General features: G+C 44.8%; 1 pseudogene; it reads right to left on the bottom strand.

The window, feature by feature from the left end:
• LOC138504999 (embryonic protein UVS.2-like) overlaps positions 1-13,238 on the bottom strand; it is a 91,009-nt pseudogene that overhangs the window by 37,691 nt on the left and 40,080 nt on the right.

The raw sequence follows: 13,238 nt of genomic DNA, 5'->3' as shown, positions 1-13,238 counted from the left end.
CTGGCTGATACTGAAACTGTACTGGTTACGTGGCCACCCTCTGATCTTGGGCCCAGGTCCCCTCCCCTGCCACTGGCACACCTGCACTGCATTCCTGGCAGCCCTCGCACTTGGGGATTGTTTTCTGTATCCCTACAGTCCCACTACCAGCACTTGACACCTGATGTCTGCACTTACCCTTGCACTTGACACCTGCTGGCCGTACTTTACCTATTGTTATTTATTCTATTATCCCATGTACCGCACTGTTCTCACCCACCCCGCACTTTCCTCCTTTGTCCTTCCCATGCACTTGCGTGATCTGAATGACACCTGGCCTAGTATGATCGTTGTCTGTCTTCCCTCTGTTCCCACTCCCTTGCCTCGTCGGGCCTTGAAACACTTGTGTATAGGCATGTTATAAATGCCAGATCATATCATATCTCTATTGGAGGTCTGAAATGAGGACTACATTTGTTCAGAAAGATGATGCATTCATAAATTAGAATTGTTTACATTAGTTTTCACGCATGCTCCTTCGTTACTCCTCTGCACATGCTACCCAGCTCAGGCTAGAACCCCAACCTCCATTTCTTGGCCAGGGAGGTCAGCAGCACATAAGTGAGCAAGCCCTTGCTCCATCTCTTGTGACTGTCTCATTAGGGACGGTTCTTTGCTATCTATGAAGTAGGGCTCTAGGGATCACTGTGGGAACAGATTTTGGGCCTCATTACGTGGTAGCCGTCACCCATGGCGCTATTAGCGCCATGGCTACCCCCTTACCGCATTCCGGGTACAGGTTCCCGAAATAGGGACTTACCGGGTCATTCCAACCTTGGAGGACCGTGTAAATCCCCATTCGGGGAACCATTCCCCATACCCATTCGAGCCCCCATAGAGCTCAATGGGAATGGGGATGGAGCTAATAACGGTACCGCAATTTGCGGTACCGTTATTAGCTCTGAAGTCCCTTAACGGAAGGGACCCGCTTAGGGACCTCGGAATAGGGTAGTAAGGGATTACTGGCACCTGTGCCCTTACCGGTGCCGGTAATCCCTTACCGCCTACCGCGTATTGAGGCCCTTTTTGTTCCTTAGTAATCGATTTTCTCTTGAATAACTCATCTACGTTGTAAAGGTACTAATGAACAACTAAAAATGATGCATGTTTACAGGTGGGGACTTGAAATGATTTATAGAAAAAAAAAACATTAGGAATGAATGTGGTTTGAATAGTTAAGGTAGCCATAGTGAGAAGACAATGTTTTGAAGGAAGAACTACTGACACAATATAATCTTGGAAACGTCATCGAATTCCATTAGGCCTGATGCGCCTGGTGTATGGATTATATCTTAGTCTGATTCACACTTTTCTACCATAGACATGATCTGCAGATTCAGATGGAGCAAGACTTTCAAAAAGGCCAACACAATTAGATGATTAGGCCATGTTTACTCAACTCCTTGTGGATTTTATGAGAAGGGTTTTATTCAATAGAATATTGTCTTAATCATTCAGGTGAACATTTCAGACTTACTTTCCATAGTGCATGACGGAAGCAAAGTCATATTCCAGGCCCAGGTTATTGGTGTTTTCTTTGTTAAAATTGCCACCATTTCCTAGCAAAATAAACAAACAGTAAGAAACACATCTCATAAAACCTGAGAACAAAGAACAGCACCGGTTTATAAAGAACAACTGCACAGGTTGCTCAGGTCGGCTGCTCTTATTTGTATGTATCAGGGTAAGATCACTTGCGAGATCTGAATTTCACTAGGTCTAGTAAGATCGTTGTTTTTTGTCTTCCCTCTGTTCCCATCTTGCCTGTTCATGCATTGAAAGACTTGTGAAAAGGCGCGTTATAAATGCCATATCATATCATATCATATTTGAATGTATTCAATTTACAATCATGACTAATCTGTCTAATTTGTCTAGAAGCACTGAACTCTATCTGATATGCTACTCACCCACCCCCCATTAATCTCTTATTTCAATAGCGGAGACACTTTGATCATTTCATAAGATACAAATCTCCTAAGTATGTCAAATAACTAAAGCTTTGTATTAGAATATAACAATATCCAGAGACTCGGCTCACTCCTCCTGGGGCTATGCACCAGTCATTGTACTACTGTAACCGGCCCAAAAAGGGGCTTGTTCTAATGCAACTCTTCCTAGAAGCCACAATACATTTGGATACAACCAGACAGCATCAGGGCCTTGAAGTTATCTCAGAAGTACAGAGGCTGAGTGCAACTCAAAGGAGTGGTCGAAACCATTGTTTCCTATCTGCCCTATACTGTTCCACTGTTTCCAGGGACAATCCATTGCATAGGCAAACAGCTGGACCCTCCTTTTATTTTCTTCTTATCTTGTTAAATTCATTAACATGTAAAGGTAATTTAAGAATAACAGCATGCTTCCTGTGATATGATATGCTAGCCATTGTGTGACACCACCTTGATGCTTTGGCACTTAAATGTTGGGTCCAAGCAGGCCTCAGTAGGCTTCCCCTATATACTGAAACCTTGACTGAATTTAAGATTTGAGATGCCCCTTACCACCGCTATGTTAGAGAGTTAGTGTTTTTATGGATTGTCCCAAATGTATTAAGGAGGCCTAAGAGTTGCTTCAGAGACACCCTCTCTGTGTTTGGACCCACTTGCTCCCAGGTGTTGACCTTCCCTTTGCCCCTTTAAGAGCTGAGCAGGACGAACTGTGCCTGGTAGACCTTCAGAGCGAGAATGACATCTTTCCTGGCATACCACCTGGTGAAGTGGGCCACCCATGAGTAGATTGTGATAAATAAGACAATGACGTGTACACTTGGGGATGTCGGGATAACTCAGTGGAGAACCTCAATCCCAAGCAGGTGACATCACCAAGTCAGGCTCGCCCAAGGAGGACCTGGTTCCCATAATCTGCTCCTTCTAATATCACCAAATGGCAATGAATACTGATCACTGCTGACCTTTGCGGCAGATATCAAAAGAGGGTTCATGGTGCACATCTCCCTAATAAAGTCACTCTTAAAATGTTTGCTTAAAATTAATATTCTTGAAAATAGCCCCCTGGAAAATATCACCTGTCAATATGGGTGATTTCCGCTGACCCTCTTTGATTTATCTTCACTTTTATTCTCTGTGATTTGTTCTTGCCCGCATTCTTTGTTTTACTGTCATCATTTTCCAATGTGGTTTCCTTGAACCTTTATTCTATGTGCCAACATCTCACCTTTGTTCTCTTTGGTTTCCACTCTCATACATTTTAGGTTGTTTGCTTTCACTTCTTTCTTTTCTTTGATTCCCACTCTGACTCTCTAGTTTTCTTTAAAATGTATTATTGGAGCTTGCTTTCAACGTTATCCTCTTTCATCTTTATTATCTTGTATTTGCTCTTGCCCTTATTTTCTGTGGCTGATTGAATGAGCCCAAATTGGCTGAACTTAAAGGGATAAGATGGAAGTCCTGGTGGTGGGTTGTGACTTCTTGCCGCCTATGTTGGACCCTCTTTCTGTTCCACCACTATAAACATAACAATCAAAACATGGAGTGATGTAGTCATAATGGGAAAGGACCAGATGCCAAAGAAGAAAATGTAGATTGTTGCCTGTGTTGGGCAAATTGGAGACAATCCAGTGCAGGTTGTGACAGTTGCTTGCTTAACGACAGAGGTGATTCAGTGCGCGTTGAATTCTCAATGGAGCTTCTACCCAAATGACAGTGCACATCCACTCGGCCGCTGTCAGTGGTAAACACATGCAAAACCAGGCGTTTAGCATGCGTTTTATGCTACCTAGTTGGAAATGATGCAAAAGGCATCACAAACCTGTGTCGTGCAAGGCATGTGAAGCAAAGCGCAGCATCTGCGGAAACACAGCATGCCCAGGGGTAAAGGAGCTTTGCCTTTGTGCACCTATCAAGTGCCCATAGGATCCAGAGTGTGGGAAGATTGCATCGGCAGTCTCCCTCTCACCAATTACCTATTGAACCAAGTTCAAAATGAAGTGGTCAGGTGACACGCAGTGCCACATAATCCAAAGTCAAATCAGTGATGGTGGCGCATGTGATGCTGGAACTGCATCGGAGGGACAGGGCCTCCGTATCCTTGTCCTTTTCTGCTTTTTATCATGTGTTCTGTCGTGTTTTCCATGTAGGAGTTCATGTGGGACTCCTGGTGGTGCAGCTCTATCTCCTTTGGTTTGGTGAACGGACCTGTGGGATACCCTTATGGCACCCATGGGTAGGGGTACAACCCTGTGCCAATAGTGTATGTTTTTTGGGCACCTGTGTGTGACCCACAGAGCAGGGTATGGGCTGGTGGCAGCTCCGTGCTGAAATGACTGGTGCCCTGAGCGCCCTCCATTTTGGGATTGCCAGGCCCTGTCATTGGAATCGGTAGATTCCTGATGGAGACAAAATGCCCCCCATGGCCTCTTGCCTTCCATCACCTGTTACCTTGATCTTCTTGAAGTCCCGGGAACTTCCACCTGACTGGCTGTTGGGTGAAAGTTCCATATATGGTAGTGTGGGGAAGTGCCGACCAGACTGGCTGGAGCCTTCTCAACGACCGTATGTTGTGGGTACGCCTCTGGGTGGGACCTGGGTGAATGGAGTTTGTGACAAATATACATTCTATGTAGTGACTTTCTAGTATCTGGTGTTTGACACAATGGTTGAGACAGCCCTGCCCGAAACCAGTATGAATGCAGCTTGGAGTGTTGAATGGCTCAGTACTTGTCCCAATACACATAACTTGTTGTGAGTGTCTGGAGAGAAGCGAATGGCCTGAATACCTCGTGTGCCTGATTGGCTGCCTGCCTGCATGAATGCCCGTAGTCGTGATTGGATGCTTGAGTGCGACCCAGCGGAATGAATGGGAGATCAACAGTATATCTGGGGACCTCTCACTGCTAAGAGTCGTGTTCAGAAGCTGAAGTCCACTACGACGAGTAACTGGAGTAAAGCTTAACCTTGAGCCCTGCTGGATGAGAAGAATTGCTGTTGCTCTCTTTCGCAATCTGAAAGCTGCTGTGCTTCAAGAACTGACCCAGAGAGGACCTGGTAAGGCGCCCTCTTCCCGAGCTACGAGGGACCATCGTGCACAGCTGATCTTTGCCTAAGCTCCCTGGTAGAGAGACCTTTGACAGGCTGCCGACCCGATACGGGGACTGCTGCGGAACTCCAAGGAGAAGCGCCCGGACTGATGTCCACCACTGTCGCCGACCGGAGTTGCCGTGCTCCCGTTGCCTAAGAAACTTCATTGATCCCATGACACTCTCGTCTGCATCGTCGCCGCTGTATCCTGCTGGAGAAGGCCTGACCGTCAACGTGCTGAGGAGCACCCACCAGTGGGTTTCCTGCCACCCAAAGACCACAGAGACGCCGACGACTCGACGTCCTTGCTGGGCCACAGTTCTTCAACTCTTTGCGGTCCAGAACTATCGACACTGAGGTGCTCGCACGCCTCTTCCTTGCAGGACGTTAACGCTTCCCCATCAACGAGCACCGCTAGGAACGACGCGGCCACTTCACCGTGGTAGCTCGACCTGTTCTCCATCGGACGTTCGACGACCCGTGACTCCTGCCTGAAAGGGAGGACACTGAAGAAGGGTTGTTGATTTCCCTGATGCGGAACGCTACAACACCAAGGTACTTTGGGGTTGCCGAAATATTGGGAAGTCTAAGGGTGAACAATATATGGACTGGGCTTGTATCTTTTTTCTACAGGTTGCCCAGGTGGGGGGATCTCCATACAGAACTGTGTTTAATGGTAGTTACCAGTATTCTGCCTATTGCTCAACCCTCTCGCTTTCCTTCCTCTCTCTACGGCTGGTTTCCTCTTTATTTTGATCTGTGTGTCATTCTGACTGTATGCACTTTAATAAGATCGAGTAACGTTAGTGGTGCCACTTTAGAATTGTACATATTTACCATTGTTGATTTTCGGAGCACAAATTGAGTTATCGTGATTGTGTATATGACTTTGAATATTAATTAGATAAAGACTGTGGTTTAACCGATACAGTGTGTGGACATTTCTTTGTGGGTGCTTGGGGACTACACTGTACTTAAGAACCAGCTCGCATCACCTCCCGAGAAGCTAGGCCTTGATTGCTCCTCCATTGCTACCGTAATAGAGAATCTTGGCAGGGGTCTCTGTGCCTCCCCTCTACGATATAGAGAGCGGAAGTGCAGACCCCCCCTCCGGTCTTTACAGCGCAGCCATCTTGGAATGGGGAAACCCACTTCCTAAACTGCCTGTGCTGAAATTGGTCCAGCCATCTTAAAGTGAAAAAATCTGCATGCCTAAGCTGCCTGCTGTGAATGGGGTCACAGCAGTGAGTGACACAATTCAGGGGGCAGCAGCAAACCAATACAAACAGAAGCCTTAAACAATGTGTGACGGCTCAGTATTGCAAACTGTGTAACTGATGGTCTAGATGAGAACACTCCACAGAATCTAGTCATTGAGAGATCTAAACGTGCTTAGAGCCGAAAAATCAATTTATGCTTGTGGCAAAGCAACCTATTGTCTGTACTGAATCCACGTGCATTAGGAAAAACCCTGTCAATGACCAACCATTGTAGTTCATGGTCCATGTGGTTGCAAGACTGAAAGTGATGGACTAGTGGAGTTGTAGCACCAGTTCTGATCCGGGACCTGTGTTCCTCAATTCTGGTGGACACCTTCATGGTTGTCATCCCTACATACATTTTGGGGCAAGGGCATTTAATAATGTAAACCACGTTGCTTGTTTTGCAATTCGTGTGAGATTTCACTATGCAAGTGAAACAAGTGAAAGTGAAATCCTTGAAACAAAAGACTCAGCTTGGCAAACACGTTTCACATGCAGCACATTACCAGCAGGGCAGATGACCAACGACAGGCTGTCATGGTAAATACCAACAGTCCTCCAGGGTGTTGAACCTAGGTGTATTCATTGTGAGCCGGGAGTGTACCAGCTGATTTCTAACATTATGCCCCTTTTCAAGGCAAACAGAGGCCTGGGGGGTTGAAGTGCAGCCTGGGCTGCATATCATATGTCAATGATTTTTAATGAGGCTCTTGATATGTGTAGTGTTTTGTGAGAAGGTTGTAAGGCACATTAGGTGCTCATCACTAGTGGATTTGTCGTGATTGGAGAGCAAAGATTTGCGATCTGTGAAAAAAGCCTATTTGGTTGAGTATTTTAATAATTTCAATGGATAGCCTAAAAATTCTAGTCTTGATATAAGGTCATTAGTGTGTGTGTGGTGAAATCATCTTTAAACGGGCAGCTCTGCCTTACACTGATTAGTTGACTGCATGGTAACTTTTCACTGAGTGATTTGGAATGTTGGCTACTAAAAAAAAGACACGTGTTCCTATCCTTTTCCTTGCAGTACAGAACTGAATACAGCCAGCCAGATAGTGTCTAATTAGTAGGTCCATAAATGGTACCTAGTCGATACTCCACTGGTGAGTGAAATGGAGCTTTGGGTTACAAATTTGAGCCAGTCAATTAACTCTATTAGCGTCCGCATGCCGGGTGAAAACCAATTCATTGATATAACGCTTCCAATCAACAATGTGTGATTCAAATGAGAATGTTAGAAACAATGTAGTTGTTTTCAAAGTTTGCGGTCCCTTTGATTTGTAAAAACAAATCTTTACCAAAGGCAAAGAAGTTATCACATAGAGCTATACGAAGCAGCTCCATCAAGAACCTAATAGGAACCTCATGGTGTCGTGGACGTTGGTCAAGAGTGTGTTTGACTACATCTAAGGTAGCTTCTAGAGAAATGTTGGTATGAAGCGCTGATATGTTGCAAGTGACAAGACGATCTGTGGAAATATCAAAGGGGTGACGCTCCAGCTGTGGTTTCCTTCAAGTAGGATTGCGTCCCCATGGCCAAAGGTTGTAAGAAGTAATACAAATATCCGCCACAAGGTTCAAGGACTGACCCACATAATGAGACAATTGGGCGTCCTGGTGGATTCTCCTGTTCCTTGTGAATTTTGGGAAGTGCGTAATAGTACAGAAGTGCGAACATCCCAAGGGGCCAAAAACCCTGATTCCTGACATGATAAGTAACCAATTTCCACTCTTGCTCTACCTAGTTCCTGTAGTATAAGCATGATCGTATTTGTGGGATGCAGTCTAATATGAGCATAGTATAGTGTGAAGTATTAGACAAGAGAGCATTGACCATATTATCATATTTAGTGGTATCCAGTACCACTATGCCTCTGCTTTTATTGGCAGGTTTGATTGTTAATTTTCTGCAATCTTGTAGCTGTTTAAGAGCAGTATTTCTCCTGGGCCAAGATTTTTGTGGTGCAAAGAATTCCGAGAGCTGGTGATCCTGGGAAGACTTTTAAGGATGTAAGGATAGTTTTTTCAAAGATAAGAATTTCAGGAGGAGTGTCCTGATCTGATGGCCTAAATTCAGAAGGTGAACAAAAAGGAGAAAACACTGAAGGGGCTGGCTCTGTGTTATTATTAAAGAGGGCTGCAAGTCTGATTTTTCTAAAAGAAACTGCACAGCTCCAAACTCATACCCTGTGACAACACACTCATCTTTGTAGGGGTGAGCTGTTGAGAGGAAAGATTGAATACAGGCAAACAACCTAATGGGGATAATTCCATCGTCGAGTGTCTGAAGTGCTGGTATCTGCCTAGTTCGTTGGTTTGATCGGCCCTGATCGGGTTGGTCACGAATGTCTGATCTGTCCGGTATCGATGGTCATCGTGCTAAAGTCAGGCCTTTGTGCAAAAAAGTCCTGACAGACATGCCCTGCTGTGCCGGACCTTTGGAAGTTGAAACATTCTCGCTGGAGGAGCTTGAGTTGTTCGAGGAGGACACCCATTTTCTTTTCATGCTCCAGTCATCCCTGCCACCATTAATGGCAACCTTGACTATTGTAATGCCATTTTGCTGGCTCAATATCTCCATTTGCTCAGCCAGCTGCAAGTGCTGAAAAATGCTGCAGTTTGCTTGGCCAAGGGCATACCCTATGCTCAGCTGGTATCACTGGTGTGTGGAAGTCTCCTTTGGCTTGACATCAGAGCAGGTATCCAGTTTAAATCTCTCTGTATGATCGATCGCACATCTTAGGGAGAATTCTCCAGAATGGCTAATTTCCCTTACCTTTTAAGTCCCTCAGCAGCTTTGCTGGATTTCTAGGGTTTAAGTGTTTCACCTGGCAAGAGTGTGAGCCTTTTTCCCACTCTTACATGTGTTTTGCTGTGTGTTGTACATTTTTATGCTCATGGTTTATGGAGTCTCACCCACCCCATAGGCATCATCTTTTTACTGTGTGTCACCCAGCACCATTAGTGCAGTGACACAAGGTTGTCTTTTCAGACTTCCCACTTTAACCTCCATTTTCTGGGACTGACTACTGTCTCCCAGAACATGTAAAGTTACCGTTGACTTTACTAGTATTTTTAAAATTGCAGACCCAGTACACCCTATCTTCCAATAGAGTACTGGAAGGGTTAATAGTTATCCCCTTTTGTCTGATTCTCATGGAACATTAGTATGTTCCCCTTTATCTAAGATTTGGCTGGTGGCACTGGTATCTACCATTTTTATTCTACCACAGACTATCAAAATAGCCTTTGGTACCATTGAGGTTATGGTGGTAGCCTTGAACTCAAACCCGGTAATCCACTTTTATTTTAACTTGGTTCCAGTCTAGTTTGTTTGCCATATCTTTTTTTAAAAGATCTTTCTAGTGTTTTACTCTGCGCGCCAAACCAGGTTTGGATCCTTTGTTCCCTGTCCTATGGTGGGCTTCTGCACAGAAGCCCTCCTCAGGCCCCTGAGTGTCTGGGTGGACAGGATGTGAGGGAGGGGTTTGAGGCCCCCTGGACAGGATATCCTTGGAGATCCAAGTCGCAGACTTGTTTGATTGGCTAGGTGGTTGCCCTGCCAGGACAGCCACCCTACTGTGTGATTGACAGCCAGGCTGTGTGAATGGGGTATTTGGTGCATAAAAAGCCCGTCTCTGGGACTGGAAGGCAGAGTCGCCACTGGAACGAGAGAACCAAATAGAAGCTGAAGGAAGATGACTGCTGCAACTACTGGACACCCAGTGAAGTCCTGCTGCAGGTCCGTATCGCCTGAAACTTCGACGATAGAGGAAATCTACTAGGAATCCTCTTCCCTTGAGCTTGGTGGGAACAACCAGCTCACCAAACACCGGACACAGGTCCTCATCCTGGTCGAATTTACAGTGCATCGCTGCAGTAGATCGGATAGCCAGGGGGAAGAGAACCAGTCTGGCTTTTAAGGAGGGCACCTTTTATTCGTTGTTTTGTTCCGCTGCTGACTTCTTCCCTGGGCAGCGTAGGACCCTCCAGCCGTCCTCCTTCTTGTAACCATGACGGAAGCTTTAGGAACCGCGAGCCTTCAGGAACTGCCAGGAACAAATGCCTCAGCTACAGTATTCTTCTTCTTTAAAGGTACTGTGCAAATACGGTTGTTCGTTCCGTCCGACCACAGTGAAAGTAGGAAATCTTTCACATCTCCGAAGGCTTGTCCTTTTCTTCTCCTTTAAGTAACTTTTCCTCCGACCAACTTAGTTTTGAACTCTTGACAAAGACTTAACCGCAAACTACTTTGAACTGTGTGATCCTCTGCAAAGACTCTGAACTATTAACATTGACCAGACCTATTGACTTGAATCCTAGTTTTAGTAGCCTTTTCTAGATTGCCCTGCCTATAACTTGTTGGTGCTATTGATTTTGGATAACCTTGTCTGTTCTCCCTTTTAAATTGCTGTAGTGCCATTTTGCTTACACTTCATTTTGAGCTTAACGTGTCCAGAATTAATTGGGTGGTATTGTAGTATATTAAGACTATGATTTTCTGCTGCTTTATGATAGTGAACTGTTCTATAAATGATGGTGTAAATAAATGTATATTCTTTTACTCAGAAACCTTGAATCAGTGTTTGTTTGAACCATAGTGATTATTGTCCTTTGTGTAATCACTTCTACTTCTCACTTTACTCTTGAGATAAATCTGGCTGCTCAGCCATCGCTACCACTTTACTGTGTAGTACAGGCTTGTACCAAAGGTGAAATTGTACTTACACTTGTAGTCTTAATTGTGTGTGGTGTTCCCAAAGGGTACCTCACATGATTGATTCTGCCTAACACTGGTTTGAGTGCTGCTATTTTACCTTGGCTCAACTAACCACAAGGCTAAACACCACTAAAAGCAATTTTAATCATGTCTGATATGGAAAGCTACAGTCAGGAGACCGTTCTTACTTACACTGTTGACCATTTGAAAAATCTGTGTAGAGATAGGAATCTCTCTGTAAAGGGCAAAAACTCAGAATTAATTGAAAAGGTGTTGGAGAACCAAAGCCTAGGTAGTGGGTCTGGAATGCCTACCCCTCTAGCAAATGTGGAAAGTAATGAGGAAGATCATGTTTCAAATGTTATGGATGAGCTAGATGAGGCAGATGTAGGTCCTATTGCTCCTCTACCTGCCCAGAAACCTCAAAACATTGTCCACTGGGACCCCATCAGGTCCTACACTCAGTCCTGTATTCATTGCTCTAGAAAAGATGAGGCTTGAATTGCAATTCAAACGTATTAATGCTCAATCTGAACAAAAGCACCAAGAACTTAAGCTCAGAGAAATTGAGTTGAATCGTGCACTAGAAATGAAAAAGTTGTCTATTTAGAATGCTTCTCTCCCAGAGTCTTCTAGGTCTTCCAGATCTAAGAGACCCCGTAGGCCTAAAGAAATTGTGGGCATGTATGAGGCTAAGCTTGACACTTTGGATTGGTTGGCAATTTTGAGTATAACCATGGGATTCAAGATATTACAGGGAATCAGTTGCTTCCTTGGCTCTTCTCTAGGCTACCCACTGTTGCATCTGATGTTGTGATGGAGTTGGGGAAGGTGGATAGGATGGATTATGAGTGTGTGAAGCTAGCTTTAATTGCTAGATTTGGGAAGACCCCTTCCCAGTACCTTAAGATGTTTAGGACACTCAAAAAGCATGATGGTACCCCTCGGGCTACATTGGTGTGTGAATGTTTGATGAACCTAGAGTGTTGGGTTAAGGGTTACAGGGTTAACACTTATGAAGGTATGGGAAATCTTGTTATGTTGGAGTCAATATATGATGCCTGCTCTCCTGAACTCAGACAGCACTTGGCTGATTCTAAGGACATAGATCCAAAGAAGTTAGCTAAGGCTGCTGACTTGTGGGTCGTAAACAGGGCTACTCACAAGGATTCTGGGGCAACTCAGAAGATGGTCAGATGGATTGAGGAGTGCACTCAAGCCTTTGAAAACCTGAAGAAAGCCCTTTGTCAAGCTCCAGTCCTAAGAGCTCCTGATTATCACTAACCATTAATTGTGCTGACAGATGCCTCCAATATGGGTATAGGTGCAGTCCTTAGTCAACTGGCTGAGAAAGGTAGGGAGCACCCCATTTGCTTCATCAGCAGGAAGCTGAAGGAACCAGAAATAAGGTGGACAACCATTGAGCGTGAGTGCTTTGCTCTTGTGTGGGCTCTGAAGAAGTGTAGACCATACTTGTATGGATCTACTTTCGTGATTCAGACAGACCACCAACCCTTGAGATGGTTGATGCAAATGAAAGGGGAAAACTCAAAACTACTAAGATGGTCAATCTGCCTGCAAGGGTTTGATTTCACCATTGAGCACAGGTCAGGATGTCACCACCAAAATGCTGATGGTCTCTCTAGGATGTTTTTAACCGACTAGAGTGAAGAGATTCATCCAGGAGTGGATTAAATCCTCTTGTCCCTTAGTCTGGGGGGGCGAGTGTTAGGGAGAATTCTCCAGAATGGCTAATTTCCCTTACCTTTTGAGTCCCTCAGCAGCTTTGCTGGATTTCTAGGGTTTATTTTTTTTCACCTGGTAAGAGTGTGAGCCTTTTTTCCCACTCTTACATGTGTTTTGCTGTGTGTTGTACATTTTTATGCTCATGGACTAAGGAGTCTCACCCACCCCATAGTCATCATCTTTTTACTCTGTGTCACCCAGCACTTTTAGTGCAGTGACACAGGGTTGTCTTTTCAGACTTCCCACTTTAAACTCCATTTTCTGGGGCTGACTATGGTCTCCAAGAACATGTAAAGTTACCGTTGACTTTACTAGTCTTTTTAAATTTACAGACCCAGTACACCCTATCTTCCAATATCCTCTCGTTGGTTTGTTCATACACCTTTTTGCTCATTCTCTCTCCTCATAGCTTTCTTTGGTTCGTTCTTACCA

The sequence above is a fragment of the Ambystoma mexicanum genome, chromosome 11 (assembly GCF_040938575.1).
Source record: "Ambystoma mexicanum isolate Mex_15411 chromosome 11, UKY_AmexF1_1, whole genome shotgun sequence".
Classification (NCBI taxonomy): Eukaryota; Metazoa; Chordata; class Amphibia; order Caudata; family Ambystomatidae; genus Ambystoma; species Ambystoma mexicanum.
This window is presented reverse-complemented; position numbering and strand designations above follow the sequence as displayed.